This window comes from Lissotriton vulgaris, chromosome 7, assembly GCF_964263255.1.
Source record: "Lissotriton vulgaris chromosome 7, aLisVul1.2, whole genome shotgun sequence".
NCBI lineage: Eukaryota > Metazoa > Chordata > Amphibia > Caudata > Salamandridae > Lissotriton > Lissotriton vulgaris.
The window spans coordinates 1,223,792,412-1,223,804,492 of record NC_141695.1 but is presented as its reverse complement, the minus strand read 5'-3'; positions in this window follow the sequence as shown (position 1 = coordinate 1,223,804,492).

Here is a 12,081-nt window from a genome sequence, read left to right as displayed (position 1 = left end):
TTATGTGCCAATTATTTCATAAAGATACAAAACTCCTCATCTGAGAGCTGCTTCTTATCAAAAGACCCTTGAGCCCTTTTTCTACTTTTCGTGGCGTCTCTTAGCTCTAATAACATGGGGTTGTGGTCAGAATATACTGGGGGCAGTTTAATAATGTCTAAGCTACCTATCAATAGATGTGAGTAAAGGAAATAATCCAGCCGTACGAATTTTCTATGCTGATGGGAAAAATAAGTAAATTCAGGATCTGCTTGCTGTTTTTCTGCCCATACATCACAAAGACCATCTGTATTTTAGAATGCTCTAATTGCTCTATAAACCCTTGGTTTCCTTCCTAGAAATATTTGTTTCTGGACATTCATCACATCCTGGTGTATATTAAAGTCACCACATACTATCATCTGCTGAAACCAATTAGCTAATTCCATTTCCAGCACACTCTAGATATCGTCATCATCTAGGTTAGAGCCATAGATATTCACAACTGTTAGACCGTTCGGTAGTTCTACTATTGCCCATCGCCCCCACTTATTCACAGCTGATCGTATTACCGGCCTATCCCGTCTTAAATATATCGCTACCCCTCTAATAATCATATCCTGAAAAGAACATGCCGCTAGAGAGTAGCATCTGATCTCTAAGAAGCTCCGGTTTCGCCATGGTATATGAGTTTTTTTGTAAGCATAATACATCTGGATTCAATGTTCTAATTATTTCAAAAATCTTTTCCCCTTTTTTTCTGTTATTTAAGCCGCCTATATTAGATGAATAGATCCTGAATTTATCCATATTTGATACAGTTGGTTCCCTTATTTGACCATTGCCACTTTTGCACCTCGATTTGATGGTTTACAGTAAGAATAGATATCTCTGATTTCATTTTTTTATTTTGCACATCTAGCCTCTGAGCCCTCCCCCCTACTCCCCCTACCCCTAACACTGACCCCACCTTCACCCTCTCATCCAACCCTGTGCCCCCCTAGCCCCAGCCAGCCACCCCTGCTCCCCACCCCACGTCCCACTACATAGGCAAAAGGGATTATGGCCCTTACGATGGAGAGAGACTTGTGCCTTGGTGTCTCACCTTCTTCTATGGAAAGGGTATTAACCCCAAAATGTGTACCCATATGTTATTGCTGTTGCTTAATTACACTTTTTATAGTCTCAAGCCAATGTAATCCAGCAGCTTAATCACCAGAAAACCAGCAATTTATCAATCCCATTTTCTTTCTTTTTTTTGCTTGCATAGTTCCAATGGAGTCCAGGTATTCTTTGGCCTGAATTTCTGACGTGAAAAACCTTGTTCGGCCTTTGTCGACAATTTTTAATGTGGCAGTGTCAAGTAGAAACTCTTGTGCTCCCTTATTCTGAAATTGTGTTATGAGTTGTCGTAACAACCACCTCTTGTCCACCGTATAGTGGCAGAAATCAGGCCTTATGAAGACCTGAACACCCTTTACCCGCCGCTTCTTATCTGGTCGAGCCAGATTATATAGGACCTGCCATGCTAAAAAGTTATTTAAAGATATGAAGATAGCGCTTGGCTTACTCTCTGATTGAGATCCCTTGGATGAAGGCAATCTAAATGGGAACCTATGGTCCCTTTAGATCTCACAAGACCAGTTCCACATTGTAAGTTCAGGGAAGGCTTCAGTAAAGAGATCAATCACAAATTTACGTACATCTGACACTTCAGCGCCTTCCGGAATACCTAGCACTCTAAAATTATTACGACGTAGACGATTCTCCAATACGCGATTTTCATCTGGGTGTCATCTCTCTTAGAAGTCATAGTATTAAGGGTAGTTTTCTGCATGGTTACCTCATCCTCTCAGGTTGATATTATCACCTCTGCCTCATTTATTCTGTCCCTACATTCATTTCAAGTTTTTGCGATTTTCCTGACTGTGTTCTGGAGTTTCTTGCAGGCGGTATGGGTCTTAAGGTTTTCGGTTCGGATTTTCTAGTCTGTGATCCACAATGGATTGGTAGATCCCAGCCAGCAATATTTCACCCGTCTGTTCCACCACCTGGCCCTCCACCATGTCACCATTATCCAGAACCAGATCTGTCATTTCTGTAACAGGAGGTTGAGACTGAGGAGTCAGGGAGATCTCCCACATCAAACTTTTAACTGTCCCCAAATGAGGTGCCTTTGCTGTATTTATCAGTCCACTTTGTAACATTGTGATATCCAGATTTGTCTCTTCCGTATTTTAGGTGGTCAATTTGTTCCATAAACTAATTGCAGACCCTTTCAAGGACCCTTGCACTTGGCCCCCAATCTTTTCATTCTGCCCATCTTTATACGATAGATCCGAGGACTCTGAAAGGGAATAGTATATTTTTCTCCTGAGTCACTCTCTTTAAGAGACTTAGGCGCACTCCTACTTTTTATATTGTGACCCAAAGTGGAGTCCTGCATGGGGGTATCTTGATAATACAGTGAGTATTCAGCTGCGGTGTTAAACCCTCCCCACATTGGCACCTCCGAGGCAGCCAGGTTGACATCAATGAAAGTCCTTTCTCCTGCTTAGAATAGGTTTCAGTTGATTCAATATCAGTATCAATGCCATCCTTCCCAGCCGGAGTCGCAGCAAACACCATTTTCCCCTCACTGCCCTTTTTATTTTTTGTAAATATTTGAGGAACTTTTTTTCTAGCACCCATCTTATTCTCCCCGGCCTGTGCATTTATATCACCAATGGCACCTTCCAGAGATGCTTTAGCGTTTATCCCGGATTTGGATAGAGCTTCCAATCTACTCTCATCCATACGTTCCGTCATACCACGACTTTTGCCACCACGGGCTGATTTTGGTGGCATAGTGCCTGCTTCTCACCATAGACTGCAGCCCTAAAATAAGATATAATTTGGTGGCTGCTAGTCAGCCGGGCGAGAGGTGACATCCTCACTGAGCTCCCCTTCTTCGTTACTGGAAAAGCTGTCACAGATACTGTGGCAAGATACTAAGGTGGCAACTACTGTATGAAAGCTTAAAAGAAATGCTTTCACTAGGAAAATCTTTGAACTGAGATAAGTCTCTGAGCAACGGCAACATTGTTTCTCTGCTTGATGGTGTTCTGCCTACCTGGAAGGAGGAGAAAAGGAGGCGGCATGCTGTGGCTCCGGCCGGAGCACGTCAGGGTGGCGTTTTAGCTGTTCGTGGCATGTAATGCACAGCCTCAATTGATTGAAAGTGGTGGACAGGTGTTTAGTTGCGCGGCTGCTGGCTGGCATACTGAGGCGGCTGTGAGGCTGCTGGGAGGTGTATGAAGTACTCGGCATGAAACCCTTATCAGGTGAAAGGACGAAGACGCTGCCAGTCTGCCTGCCTGCTTAGCCTGGGGAACATGTAAATTGGATGAAGCACTGTGACTGGAACAATAGACAGACTGTAAAAAGGAGGAAAAATAGAAAACACACTGACATTCGGTCTAACTTACGAACTATTACATAGTTGTCTATATATAAGTGCAGAGAGCTAAGTGACATTGGGAGAAATTGGATCCTATGAATGTTTATCCCGCTTGTGCTCTTCAAGTTTATATTCAAAGTCATGAGGAATCATTTGTGTAAGTTTAGGTCTTGCCTGCAAATAGAGTTTTGAAATCATTTGAAGAAATCGAAGAATTATCAGCAAATGAACCAGACAGTACAGACATTCTTAAAACTATTATGTTGGACACATACTATCCGAAAAGGAGTAGACATCTGGGACAGCTATGTCTGTATGAAGTACTTCAAGATTAAAGAAATGTTAAATATAATTTAAAAGAAGGAACATATGCAGTAGTTGGAGGTCATGGTTGTTTAGTAAAACATGCAAAGGGAAATCTTATAAACCACAAGCAACTCAGTTGTGAATCTCCAGATGAGTGAGAATTTTACTATTTAACACTTCTCCAACTTTTTAAACCATGGCGTAGCGAAAGTGAATTACTTGGAGACTTTGACTGCTATGAAGATTCTTTTAAAGCATGTAAAGATAGCATTGTATGTACAATTTTCCCTACATATTTAAAAATGTTGAATGATGAAGTTGTACAGGAAAAGACTATTACAGCTGAAATAGCTAATGAAAATTCACAAGTAGTCAATGTAGTGGTCCATGTAGTCAAGATCCTCTTGGACAATCAAGACTGGAAAATGAAGCAGCGATTGCTATGCATGAAGTCGAAATTGCAATTCAACAAGCACACGAGGTGAATATTACATAGGAAAATTTAGAAGAACAAGTAAATGTTGAACGGAAAGAAATATATGTACAAGTGAGAGAACAGATAAAACATGGTTTGTTGCATGAAAAAAAACAGAATGTGTGTGTTTATCTTTTAAACCTCTTCTGATGTACATCTGTGGTCAAGCTGGGACAGGTAAAAGTTTTTTAATTAAAGTTTTGACCAGTTATCTTAAAAAAACTATTGGTTCACATCTATGTTGTGTGGTACCAGCTCCAACTGGATTAGCTGCACACAATGTTAAAGGAGTTACTTTGCATAGATTAATGATGTTACCAGCTGAGCATAATAATAAATTAGAATATCAGAAATTGTCTGGAGAAGTTTCTTATGAAGTGTCAATAGTGCTGAAGAAAATGAAACTTTTAATTATTGATGAGGTGAGCATGGTCTCAAAGTTAATGCCTGCTTTTGTACACTTAAGAATGCAACAGGTATTAAAAACAGATTACAACATTCTCTTTGGAGGAAAACATTTAATTGTATTTGGAGATCTGCTACAACTAACCCCTGTAAAAGGAGAACCAGTGTTTAAAACTCTTCTACATGAAGACACTAAGAAATCTTTGGAAAGTATTGGAAATGGGAAAAAGTGGTTACATTTTGAATATAAAGAACTCACTCAGAATATGCGACAAGCAAGAGATGAAGATTATGCAAATATTCTAATAGATGTAAGAATTGGTGTTCTAATCAAACATGGTAAAAACGCTTTTCAAAGACCTCTACTAAAGAACTTGTTTACAAATGAAAACACACCAGCAGAAGTAATGTACAAGAAAATGAAAGAAAAAAGTATATAGTTTGCCTAATGCCTTCAGTGTAAGAGTGTTATACATTTAATAAAGAGCTTATGAAATTGGAAAATCAAGAACTAGTTTACATTGAAGCTATTCATAAAATCAAGCATCGAGGAATAACAATTCTTCTTTCAGAAAAACTACAGACTAAATTGGATTCTTTGAAAAAGTCTATCAAAAACTGCTGGCTTAGAAAAAAAGGTAGATGCATGTTTAAACTGTCAGGTAATTTTGAGGCATAATCCTAATGTAGAAGAAGGTTTAGTGAATTGAGCAATGGGGAAAGTAGGACAGATTGCGCCTTCTGCTGTATTTTTTTTTGCTTGTAAAAGACGTAGAAAACAGTTTCCCTTCTGTTTAGCATATGCATATGCAATAACTATTCATAAATCTGAAGGTTTAAGTGTAGATGATGCATGGGTAAATGTAGGAAGAACTGTATTTAAAGAGGGAATGGTTTATGTTGCATTATCTTGAGTTACAATGTTAATATGGTGTCTGGTTTGTATTTAATTGATTTGGATGAGAAAAACGTTAGTGCTAGTGTTAATTGTGTAAGAGAATATAATCGTTTGAGAAGGCTTTATGCTCCAAGTTTAGGTGAATATCCTATTATCGAGAACCGTGTTGTGTGTTCAAAGCGCAAACATGTTGAAGAATCAACTATGGTTGAAAAGCAGAAACAAAATCAAGAAAAAAGAAAAGATGTAAAAAAGCAGAAAATACAAACAAGTGATGATGTTGTTGGATACCAATTAGAAAATGCTTCTGGTGTCAACTGCTATGGTAATGTTATTCTAAACGTTATATTTTATCTTGAAGATGTTTATGGTGAAATTATGGAGAGTCAGGAAAAAAGATTATGTTCGGCACTTTATCAAGAATTGAGAACTGATAGAAGTAAGATCCATTCTGCTTCTGGTATTCGCCAACCGTTGGAATCATGTACTGGATCTATAACGTTCAGTGCTAATATACAACAAGATGCACAAGAATTTTGCATGGTTATGCTTGCATTACTAGAAGATGAAGAAATTCAGATTGAGAGTTTATTTGTACTCAGCTACAAATGGGAACATAAATAGTGGATATACAAGTGCAACTTAGGACATTCAAAAAACCAAAGCTCTTCGTTTTCTATGAGCCCCTGGGTGGGCCAGGTCCCGGAGCAATGCAGAATTAATTTGCAGTATCCTGTGGAGGCCCCTGCAGCTCCAGGGACCACCACCTCCCCGGGGCTTGGTTATTGAATGCTTGGAGTGTCGTAACTCCTTCCACGCTGTACCGGGGACCGTCACCCCCGGGCCATTTTGAATTGTAAGGGGGGTCTCGTGGGCACCCCAAGCCCTGGGGACCACCAACTCCCCGGGGCTATGTAAAGGAAGGGAGGGGGGCCCCCTCCAGAAGCCCTTGATGGCCCTCGGGACTGCCACACCCCAGGGTCGGATTCTGAAATGTCCCAGGATGCCCACCCTGGGACAATGCTGTTTGTAATGACAGGGCAGGAGTCGTGTGGCTCCCACCCTGTCATTGCTTACACTGGTTTGGTTCTTGGAAGTGAGGGCAGGAAATCTGCTCTTGCTTCCAACAAGCAAAGCAGTATTGCTTTTGGGCAAGGGGAGCTACATATGAGCAACTCCCTTGTCCAAAAGCAATGCCAGCTACAGCAGAAGGTGAGGAGCCAGCAGGGACTGAGGGGGTATTGGGCTACCCCCACAGTCTCCAAGGGCACGCCTCGGGGATGGGGTCCCCGAGGCAGAATTAAACAATTTAGAATAGGGGGCATTTTTTTTCTTTTGCGCTCTTGGAGTCGCGACTCCATTGCTTCCAGTGTGGCCCCCAGTATAAAAGTGATGGGTTCGCGACTCCAAGTAAAATTGTATAAAAAAGAATATTTATGTTTTCAATAGGCAAGATTCACTGTTGGATTATAGGGTGGTGCCAAAAAGAGCCCCTGTGGTTATTATTAGTTTGTTGTAGCTACATGTAAATTCGGATGCAGAGCTATAGGTTGTTGAGAAATACATGTGAATTGTTGTTATATATGGAGCCAATCTTATGGTCTCTAAGGTAAGCAGAAAAAGCTTTATTGACATTTTTTCTAGCTTTCTCAATCTGTGGACAAAATTAATTTGACCAGTTCCATTTCTGTCTTTGGCATATGTTAGACTATACCAAGATGAGGAAAAATCAGCATTAATTGTGTAAAGGTGTCCTTAATCAGCATTTCCAGACCTACCCCAGTCAATGTGCCTAGGTCGTTGCCACCACAGTGCACAATCATGAGGTCAGGGGGTTTGAGATGCAAAAAGGTTTTAACCAAAGGCATCAATTGGTGCCACTTTAATCCTCTCTGCCCAATCCATGTAATGTCCACATTTTGCAAAGCTAGGTGTTTATCAATACCACTGTGTTCAGCATACCTTCTGTACCAGAAAACATAGCTGTGCCCAACAATCCACATTGTAAGCATCTTGAAGGTATGTCTGGAAATAATGAAAAGATATCTGTAGCTGAAGTAGTCAGTTGGTAGAATGAGAGGTATGTAAAATGGTGGACAAGACGTAATTTTTAAAAAAAATAGAGAATTGATTGGCTGTTTAAGAACATTCTATATTAAAAAAATGGGGTGGATTTAACTTTTTTTTAAAATCATATTTCTTTTTGGTTAGTAAAATAGTTTTGAAAGGTACAATAGAAAGGATAAGATCATATTTTGCCAAGTCAACCACACCTGCTGTTTGCATTTGCAACATTGTGTGGTAAACTTGAACATATGATGAACTTGTGACCTGTGAGTTCAGTTGAATGTTCCATAAACTGTTACTATGGAGACTGGCATTAAGCAGCATCGGGGAAGGGTTGAAGATTAAACATGTACTTTAAATGTGAAATTGTAATTTATATTTAAGTGAAATCTTAATAAAGTAAGATTTCCCAAGTCTGTAATATGTTTAGAAGTGGTGTGCTGTGAAAAAGAAGTCCTGTTTTTGTTTGTGATGTATTCATGAACTCCGGTATGGATTCGTGATTCCATCGCTTTGCTGCACAGTGGAGTTTGGACTCCAAGAAATTCCAGAACCAGCTTGGGCACTTTTAGAAGTCAGTTGGTAAGCGTTAATATTTCTAACCAATAGAAAGGTTTTGGAATTTGAAAAAGTATTGGAAGCAATATGATTTGTTACTTATATTTATTTGTCTTGAGAATGGGAGGAAACTTTGCCATTACTGGTTTTGCTTTTCTGTGAGGAGTGAATTACTATGACTGTGTGTATAAGACATTCTTTTATTAGTTTCTGATATTTTAAATTCTACAAATCAACTTGGAAGGTGAGTTGTAAATTTGTGAGGTGTTATGTTTATTTTTTAGTTAAATAATTAATCAATAACCTTGATTTTTTAAATATATTACTAAATGCAGATATGTTTATTGTAGTTTGTTTTATTGTAGTTAAATGTTGTATGGAAAAGATTCTGTATAGTATTATGTATATCTTGGAATATGGATTAGTGATTATGATAGTTTGTTTTACTGTGTGGATATGTACATTTGCAGTATACAGCATCATTTTAGCTGTTGGATTTCATTAGGAGGTGGAGTCTGTGAAGTTTTATGGTATGTATGGATTCCTGTCCTAAGCATGTTTCTACTTGTATGTGTATTTTCATATGTTTATACATATTAGGTGCATGATGTATAACAAAGAGCTGTTGTTGATTTTCATTAGGTAGGGTGAAGACTGAGAATAGTAGTAGAATAGTGATGATACAGCACAAAAGTTTGATTTGAAAGATGTTCACATAAGGTGTTAATGTTTAGGCATCTTTTTACTAGTGTTTAGAAAGGTATAGTTGGATGATGCCACATAGTTTTAGATAAAATGGCGATGATGCTTTATAAAAGTGTGGTTTGAAAGATGCTCATATCAGGTGTTATTAATTAGGCTTCATTTTTTCAATCTGTAGGAATGTTTAGTTGACTGATGTGCCATAATAGAATGGTGCCATTGCAGGAAAAAAGTGTGGTTTGAAAGATGTTCACATAAGCTATTACTAATTATGCTTCCATTTTGTAGTCTGTAGAAAGGTATAGTTGAATGATGCCACATAATTGTATATAGAATGGCAAAGATGCTGTACAAAAATGTGGTTTGAAAGATGCTCAGGGTTTAGTTAAGCACTACCCCTACAGTTATGCAATCATGCAGGTTATTGTTGTGCAGTCATGTAATTACCTACACACTACCCTTGCAGTTGTTGAATCACCAATGCATTTCTGTTGCATTCATGTATTCACCTAGGCAGTACTCAATGACTCATCTATGCCTTCAGGTGCTATTTATACACTTATACATGCACTCAATGTGTATTTTTGCAGTTCTGAAATTAGCCAGTCACTTTTCATCTTGTCCTGTACTTACCCAGTAACTACCCTTGCACTCATACAATTACCCAAGGAGCTCCCATTGAGTGTTGAAATTACTTAGTGAGATCGATTACATGTTTCAGTTTCTAGGTTTCAACATATTTCAGAAATATTTTGTAGATTTTCTTTTACATATCTTGATGATTTGACAACGTAGAAATATATGTATGCGTGCTTTTAATAATATGGAGGCACTTAACTTATAGTTGAGTTATGTAATAGTGTGCTGCTTTATTTTTGGCTAGGCTGAACTCTCAAGCACTAATAAAAAAACACCCAAGTACTCACCATGTAGTCTTACAATGATGCAGTTGTTACATATGCAGTGCTGTAATCACTCAGGCATTACTGTTGCACTGATGTAATCATTTACTCAGTAGGTATGTATTATGCAATCACTAAGGTATTACTTATGTACTTTTGTAATCACCCAAGCACTACTGCTGCACTCCTTCAATTATGGAGGCATTACCTTTGTAGTCATGTAATCACTCATCCAGTAGTCATACTGTTGTGAAATCATCCAGGCCCTACTTTCACACACCTTTATTTACTCATGCTCTACCTCAGCAGTCCTGCAATCACCCAAGAAGAAGCCATGCACTTATAAAATCAGTCACTTGGTATGCAGTCATGTCAATCCCTAGACATTCTTCCTGTAGTCATGCAATCAGTGAGATGTGTTCTGTGTATTCATGTAATCCCCTTGTACTCTTTCAATCACATAAGCACTGTTCTTGCTCTTATGTAATCACTCAGCCAGCAGTCATGTACTTTAAAAATCACCCAGCCACTACCTTTCCACTCCTGTAATTACTCAGGCTGTATGTAGTTCAGTAATCAGCCAGGCGGTACTAATGAACTTGTAAAATCAGCCACTCACTCACTTCTACTTCTGTAATCCCCCAAAAGATTACCCTTGCAGGCAAGGAATCACTCAGGGTCTAGTTACGTACTACCCCTACAGTAAAGCAACCATGCAGGCTGTTGCTGTGCAGTCATGTATACCTACACACTACCCTTGCAGTCGTCGAATCACCAATGCCTTTCTGTTGCATTCATGTATTCATCACCTAGGCAGTTCTCAATGACTCATCTATGCCTTCAGGTGCTATTTATACACTTATCCAGGCACTCAATGTGTATGTTTGCAGTTCTGAAATTAGCCCGTCACTTTTCATTGTGTCCTGTACTTATCCATTGACTACCCTTGCGCTCATACAATTACCCAAGGAGCACCCATTGAGTGTTGAAATTACTTAGTGAGATCAATTACGTGTCTCAGTTTCTAGGTTTCAACATATTTCAGAAACATTGCATACATATTTCTTTTACATATCATGATGATTTGATAATTTAGAGAGATATGTATGCGTGCTTTTAACAATACAGAGACACTTATAATTGAGTTATGTAATAGTGTGCTGCTTTCTTTTTGGCTAGGCCGAACTCTAATGCACTTACAAAAACACCCAAGTACTTGCCATGCAGTCTTAGAATGATGCAAGTGTTACATATGCAGTACTGTAATCGCTCAGGCATTACTGCTGTAATGATGCAATCATTCAGTCAGTATCTAGGCGTCTGTTGTCTCTTTTTGCCCCTCATTGGTTTTTTCCTATAACCCTCTTACATTTCTCTGCACTGTTTTTGCATCTTTCTGCACGTTTATTCCTTCTTTCTGCACTTCTTTTGTTTCTTTCTGCACCTGTCCTGCTTCTTTCTGTATCAACATTGCCTCTTTTTGCAGTTCTCTTGTTTTTTGTGCATTTAACTTGCCTCTTTCTGTAACTCTCTTGCCTCTTTGTGCACCTCTCTTGCCTTTTTCTGCACTTCGCTTGCTTCTGTAATCAACCTTTGTCCTGTTTCTGCAGTTTGTTTCTCTTTGTGCACCTCTCCTGCCTCTTTTTGTACCCCTCTTGCATCATTGTGTATTTCTCCTACCCCTTTCTGCACTCCTCTTACTTCTTTTTCCAGCTCTGTTGTTTCTTTCTGTATGAATATTGCTTCATTCTGAACTTCACTTGCTGTTTTCTTTACCCCTCTTGCCTCTTTCTGCAGCTCTGTTGGTTCTATCTGCACTGCTTTTGCTTGTTACTGAACCTCTGTTCTAAATTTCTGCATCCCTCTTTCCTATTTCTGTACCCTTCTTCCCTTTCAAGGCACCTCTTTTGCGTTACTCTTACCACCTTTTCCTTCTTTATGTACCTCTTTCATATATAATTGTTTTAATAATATTAAATTATTTTGAAAATAGTTTTTTCAGATATTCTCCATTATTATTAAGGAAGACTGACCATGACAAAAACATTGCAATAGAAAAAAGAACAACGAAACAGTACTATTTAAGGGAGAGGCAACTGCAGAAATTAAATGAATTATAACAATTGGCAGTAAAGAAAATGTCTTGTAGTAAGAAAACTAAAGAATATGTTAAAAGATTTTTTAGAACTGGAAACAATTTTAAAAATGCAGAAAATAGAAAGAATCGTTCTGGAACAAAAAAAGAATGACATGAAAAGAGGACAAATTAATGCAAAATCACGTTTTGAGAAAACTATATATATTGAAAGAAGGATGAAGCAATATCATGATAAAAGGAAACGTATGTATA